This window comes from Odocoileus virginianus, chromosome 5 (genome assembly GCF_023699985.2).
Source record: "Odocoileus virginianus isolate 20LAN1187 ecotype Illinois chromosome 5, Ovbor_1.2, whole genome shotgun sequence".
NCBI lineage: Eukaryota > Metazoa > Chordata > Mammalia > Artiodactyla > Cervidae > Odocoileus > Odocoileus virginianus.
Genome location: NC_069678.1, coordinates 15,898,830 through 15,906,006, shown reverse-complemented (window position 1 = coordinate 15,906,006; position 7,177 = coordinate 15,898,830). Strand labels below are relative to the sequence as shown.

The window sequence follows — 7,177 nt, the reverse complement described above, 5'->3', positions numbered from 1 at the left end:
CCGAAGAATAGATGCTTTTGAACTGTGGTGTTGGAGAAGACTCTTTGGAGTCCCTTGGACTGCAAGGAGATCAAACCAGTCAATCCCAAAGGAAATCAGTCCTGAGTGTTCATTGGAAGGACTGATGCTGAAGCTGAAACTCCAATACTTTGGCCAACTCATATGAAGAGTTGACTCACTGGAAAAGACCCTAATGCTGGGAAGGATTGGAGGTAGGCAGAGAAGAGGACGACAGAGCATGAGATGGTTGGATGACATCATCAACTCGATGGATATGGGTTTGGGTAGATGGACAGGGAGGCCTGGCGTGCTGCGATCATGGGGTCATAAATAGTTGGACACAACTGAGCAACTGAACTGAACTGAACTGAATGGTCTAGTGGCTTCCCCACTTTCTTTAAGTCTAAATTTGGCAGTAAGGAGCTCATGATCTCAGTCAGGTCTGGGTCTTGTTTTTGCTGACTGTATAGAGCTTCTTCATCTTTGGCTGTAAAGAATATAGTCAATCTGATCAATATAATCAATCTGGTGATGTCCATGTGTAGAGTCTTCTCTTGTGCTTTTGGAAAAGGGTTTTTGCTATGACCAGTGTGTTCTCTTGACAAAACTCTATTAGCCTTTGTCCTGCTTCATTCTGTTTTCCATGGCCAAATTTGCCTCTTACTCTAGGTGTTTATTGACTTCCTACTTTTCCATTCCAGTCCCCTGTAATGAAAAGGACATCTTTTTTGTGTGTTAGTTCTTAAAGGTCTTGTAGGTCTTCATAGAACTGTTCAGCTTCAGCTTCTTCAGCATTACTGGTCAGGGGATAGACTTGGATTACTGTGACACTGAATGGTTTGCCTTGGAAACAAACAGAGATCATTCTGTCATTTTTGAGATTGCATCCAAGTACTGCATTTTGGACTCTTTTGTTGACTATGATGGCTACTCCATTTCTTCTAAGGGTTTCCTGCCCCCAGTAGTAGATATAATGGTCATCTGAGTTAAATTCACCCATTCCAGTCCTTCTTAGTTCGCTGATTCCTAGCATGTCAATGTTTACTCTTGCCATCTACTATTTGACCACTTCCAGTTTGTCCTGATTCATAGATCTAGCATTCCAGGTTCCTTTGCAATATTGCTTTTAATACTTCTATCACCAGTCACATCCACAACTGGGTATTGTTTTTGCTTTGGCTCCATCCTTTCATTCTTCCTGGAGTTACTTCTCCACTGATCTCCAGTAGCATATCGGGCACCTACCGACCTGGGGAGTTCATGTCTCAGTGTCCTATCATTTTGCCTTTTTATACTGTTCATGGGGTTCTCAATGCAAGAATACTGAAGTGGTTTGCCATTCCCTTCTCCAGTGGACTATATTTTGTCAGACCTCTCCACCATGACTCATCTGTTTTGGGTGGCATGTCTTAGTTTCACTGAGTTAGACAGGCTGTGGTCTATGGGAGCAGATTGGCTAGTTTTCTGTGATTGTGGTTTCAGTCTGTCTGCCCTCTGATGTCCTGTCTCAGCACTTACTGTCTTAACTTGGGTTTCTCTTACCTTGGATGTGTGGTATCTCCTCATGGCCATTGCTCCTGACCTTGGAGGTGGGGTAGCTCCTGCACCGCACAGCTGCCGTTTCTGTCTTCTTACGCCAAAATATATTTATAAAATCTCATATTAGGTAATCTTTTAAGAAGATTACATGATAAAATCAACTACATTTGGAAAAAAAAACTTTGATTTTTCAGCAGAGCAGTGGATTAAGTACATAATAATCTCATGAAAAGGATGAGATATTGATATTCTATAGAGAGGTTGACAGGACTAAAGAGAATTGTTTAAGGTAGGAGAGATTCACATACACTTGTAGCATAGGAAAAAAAAAACACATTGTTCCTTCATTTCATTATTGGTATAAAAGCCTAATTGCATGATTATTATAAAATCACCTTATTTTCTATTATATATATCTTTCAACATGTTTTTATTGGTGTCAGTACATTCATTCAAGACTTTCTGTATCTCTTTGTTCATGTAAGACAGGACCATGACAAAGCTGTTCTTTACAAGGTGCCCTGAGGCACAGCTAAGGGCAATGGTCATAGGGCTGGAGAAAGTAGCTTCCAATGGTCAGGATGATGAGTGCAATCAGGAAATAAATATTATTGACAACTTTTACCTGTGAATCTAATGAGAGGAAAGTACAGTGGGGAGCTTTCTGATAATTAACCCCATGAGGGAAAGTGATGCTCTCTATTGCAGTGCAGGGGAGAAGTCCCCTATGGAGCCCATTTCCCTTTATGTTATGCTCTGAGGTACCTGTAAATATAATGGCAAGTCTGCCTTTTGAGGGATTTAAAGGATATCAGGATGAAGAGATCCAGAAGGACAGAAGAGTTTCTGTGGTTTTGGTAGAGGTAAGTAAAGAAAATTCAGGTTTGGAAAGAAGGTATCACTCACTGTGCATGAGAAGAATAATCTTATTACATGAAGATTGCATTATTATATTATTATATATAGATTATTATAGATTGCATTATTATTATATTGCATATAAAAAATTAGAGGCTTTGAATTTTGGTGATAGGCAATGGTAAGTTTAGAAGAAACTCTGCCTGCTGAGGTACTAGGCAGAGGTATACATGAAAGAGAAGACTATATTTATAGTGCCATCTTTTGAAAGATTATTTTGTCTAGACTTGATTATGACTCTTATCAAAATTGAGTTTTCATACTTTTCTGTCCAAACAGTCCTCAGTTTTCTTTGCTAGGTTATTCATGACTGTCTTGTGGGTTTAATCATAACTGCACATGGTGGCCTTGCTCCAAGTTGATCTATTTGACACCAGCTCATATTTTGCTTGTCAACCCTTTTCAGGAGAAACTCATTCTTGAGAAGGTAAAACAACTAAGTTGTAATACAATAAATGATCCTTATGTAATGCAATAAATATATGTAACACAATAAATATAAAGCAGACACTCCAGTGTAATGGTGCCCAGTATTTTGGAATGTTTAGTACATTTCTAACATACTTTAGGTATTTAAATATATTTACTTTGCCTATGCCTAGGTTTTCTCATTTGTAAAGTGGGGTTAATAATCCCATCTTATTAGAGTATTTTGAGCATTAAATGAAAAATATATACTTGTGCTTGTTGCAGTAAGTGACTCAGTACTATGTAATATACATAGTATACTGGCTAAAACAATGGCAACCCACTCCAGTACTCTTACCTAGACGAGTAAGTCCCATGGAATCCCATGGAAAATCCCATGGACGGAGGAATCTGGTAGGCTGCAGTCCCTGGGGTCGCGAAGAGTCGGACACGACTGAGCGACTTCACTTTCTCTTTCCACTTTCATACATTGGAGGAGGAAATGGAAACCCACTCCAGTGTTCTTGCCTAGAGAATCCCAGGGACGGGGAGCCTGGTGGGCTGCCATCTATGGGGTGGCACAGAGTCGGACACGACTGAAGTGACTTAGCAGCAGCAGCAGCAGCAGCATACATACAATGTTCATAATGCTGTGTAACACAGTACTGCCTTCCCAGGTGGCACTAGTGGTAAAGAATCGGCCTGCTGATGCAGGAGACTCCAGAGATGCGAGTTCGATCCCAGAGTTGGGAGGAACCCCTGGAGGAGGAAATGGCAAACCCTCCAGTATTCTTGCCTAGAAAATCCCATGTAGTCTTTGGAGCTACAGTCCATGGGTTCACAAGGAGTCGGACATGTCTGAGTGATTGAACAATCAATGAAATACTATAGAATTTACAATAATATGAATCATATTATGCTATACTATTATTCTTTTTTATGTTTAACCATTCTCAGAAACTTACGAGCTAGTTTCTATTAGTAATTAGCAGACAGGGTGTTACTTAACATAGTCAGATGAGCTTCATGGATTAGTAGGGGAGGAAGCAGAAAGCAGAATGCTAAAGGAAAATGAGAGCTGTGGTGAGTTGAACTTTGTTACCCTTTCAATAAGCTGCCTGTTAAGCACTGTTTTAAGTCTTTTGTAGACATTAACTTAATCCTACACTATACCTATGAGTGGATACTATTATTAATCTCATTTTACAGATGAGAATTTGAGACAGACAGATTAAGTAATTTGCCAAAAGACACATAGATAATAACACACTTAACTGAGATTTCAATGTAGACTCCAGGCCTACATTCTAATGCCCTAGAACAGAGATCTCCAAAGAGGAATGTGCAAGATGGCCCAAGGGTGGAAAAAGAAAAGAACAGTACTTCTGTTATGTTTATTTTCACTCATGCTTCTTACTTTTAAAATGTACTGTTAGATAATGTGTGCATGTGTGTGTGTTAGTTGCTCAGTCATGTATGAATCTTTGAGACCCAGTGGGCTCGCCAGGCTTCTCTGTCCACGAGATTCCCCAGGCAATAATTCAGGAGTTGGTTGCATGCCTTGTCCATCATAATATAGTACATGCACATAGCTTTTGTTTTATTTTTTAAAGCCTTTATTGAATTCATTACAGCATTGTTTCTGTTTTATGTTTTGGCTGTGAAGCATGTGGGATCCTAGTGCCTCAACCAGGGATCGAACCCATAGCCCCTGTATTGGAAGGTGAAGTCTTTTCCACCTGACCACCAGGGAAGTCCCCTTGCATAACTTTTAAATACAAATACTTATAAGCTAAGCTAAAAATACTCAACTATTATTTTATTTTTTACCACTAAAAGCATTTGGGAAAAATCTATTTCTGCAGTGGTGACTCTGGAGAAGTAAGAAAAAAATATAGAATGTTGATCACTTTTTATAAAGTATGAAATTAGGGAAAAAACTTTCAAGTTATTTCTTCTTATTCATTCAAGTTATTTAGCAATACACTAAATATTCTTCCTTGTGAGCTGGCATGTTGTTCACTATTCAGTCGCTAAGTTGTGTCCAAGTCTTTGCGACCCCATGGACTGCAGCACACCAGGCTTCCTGTTCTTCACCATCTCCCACAGTTTGTTCAAACTCATGTCCATTGAGTTGGTGATGCCAACCAACCATCTTATTCTCTGTAGTCCCCTTCTCCTCTGACCTTCAGTCTTTCCTAGCATCAGGGTCTTTTCCAGTGAGTCAACTCTTTGCATCAGGTGGCCAAAATATTGGAGCTTCTGCTTCAGCATCAGTCCTTCAGGGTTGATTTCCTTTAGGACTGACTGGTTTGATCTCCTTGAGCTGGTGTGTACCCTTTCTTTTATTCACAGGTAGTTCTGGGGATATGGAGATATGCAAACCTATCAGCAGTGACTGAATTTGTCATCACTTACTTTCCTCAGATTCAGGAAGGTAGTCTTCTGTCCTTCTTTCCTTTACTTTTCATCTATGTTTTTATTGTCATGGGAAATCTATTGATCTCTTTGCAGTAAGGCTGGATACCCGGCTCCACAATCCCATGTATAATTTCATCAGCATCTTTTCCTTTCTGGAATCTGGTATACCACAGCCATCATTCCCAAGATGCTCTCCAATCTCATTAGTGAAATAAAAGAAGATCTCTATTACTGGCTGCTTCTTGCAGATGTATTTCTTCCATTCACTTGGAAATTCAGAGGGAATCTTGCTAATCACCATGGCCATTGACAGATATGTTGCAATCTGCAACCCTCTTCACTATCAAATGATCATGACTCCCCGTCTTTGTGCTCAGCTTTCTGCAGGCTCCTGCATCTTTGGCTTCCTCATCCTGCTTCCTGAAAGTGTAATGATTTCAACATAGCCTTTCTGTGGTCCCAGTCAAATCCATCAAATCTTTTGTGACTTGGTCCCAGTTCTGAGCCTGGCCTTAACAGACACATCCATTATTCTGATTGAGGATGTGATCCTTGCTGTGGCCATCATCATTGCTGTCTTTATCATTGCCCTGTCCTATATAAGAATTGTCACCATGATCCTGAAGAGTACTTCTGCTGAAGGTCAACAAAAGGCTTTTTGTATCTATGCAGGCCATCTCACAGTTTTCCTGATATTTTTTAGCAGTGTGTCCCTCATGTACTTGCATTTCAATGGCACTTATTCACTTGTTTTGGACACAGCCATTGCACTGATATTTACTCTTCTTCCCCCAATCTTTAATCCTATCATCTATAGTCTGAGAAAAAGGACATAAAGAATGCAATTAGAAACTCTTCTGTATTCAGAGTGTTGAACACATCTGGAGGTTAATTCTGAGCCACAGATTGCCTTACAAATATTTCTCTAACAGATTAAAATATGAAATTATTCTCTCTCTAATTTTTTGTCAAATTGAGCCATCTGTCTGCTATCCTGATTATTTTATTTTATTGGGAAAACACATTTATGTTCTGCCATTGCTAGGAAACTTGATGGGTATTTCATCAAGAATTTTATTACGGAGCTGAAAGATTTTCTTCTTTCTTCTGAAAAGTTACAATTAAAGGAAAAACTTCTCACCATTTTAGAGGGTTAGAATTACATTTCAGAAGCTGAGCAAGTGCTTCAAGACATATGTCTTTATGGAGGAAATAGATCTTGGGAATATTTTCTATATAATTATGAATTATGGATTATCTGATTCAGTTGAGTTCAGTTCAGTCACTCAGTTGTGTCTGACTCTTTGTGACCTCATGGACTGTAGCACTCTAGCTATCTTAGTCCATCACCAACTCCCAGAGCCTACTCAAACTCAAGTCCATCATATTAGTGATGTCATCCAACCATCTCATCCTCTGTCGTCCCTTTCTCCTCCCACCTTCAGTCTTTGCCAGCATCAGAGTCTTTTCCAATGGGTCAGTTCTTCACATCAGATGGTCAAAGTATTGAAGTTTCAACTTCAGCATCAGTCCTTCCAATGAATATTCAGGACTGATTCCCTTTAGGATGGACTGGTTGGATCTCCTTGCAGTCCAAGGGACTCTCAAGAGTCTTCTCCAACACCACAGTTCAAAAGCATCAATTCTTTGACACTCAGCTTTCTTTATAGTCCAACTCTCACATCCATATATGACTACTGGAAAAACCATAGCTTTGACTAGATGGACCTTTGTTGGTAAAGTAATATTTCTGCTTTCTAACATGCTATGTTGGTCCTAGCTTTTCTTCCAAGGAGCAAGCGTCTTTTAATTTCATGGCTGCAGTCACCATTTGCAGTGATTTTGGAGCCCAAAATAATAAAGTCTGTCACTGTTTCCATTGTTTACCCAT

General features: G+C 39.6%; 1 pseudogene; it reads left to right on the top strand.

Annotated features, from left to right (window-relative positions):
• The first annotated feature begins 2,315 nt into the window (after positions 1–2,315).
• LOC110132594 (olfactory receptor 6K3-like) lies at positions 2,316–6,178 on the top strand (annotated as a pseudogene).
• Positions 6,179–7,177: the final 999 nt, after the last annotated feature.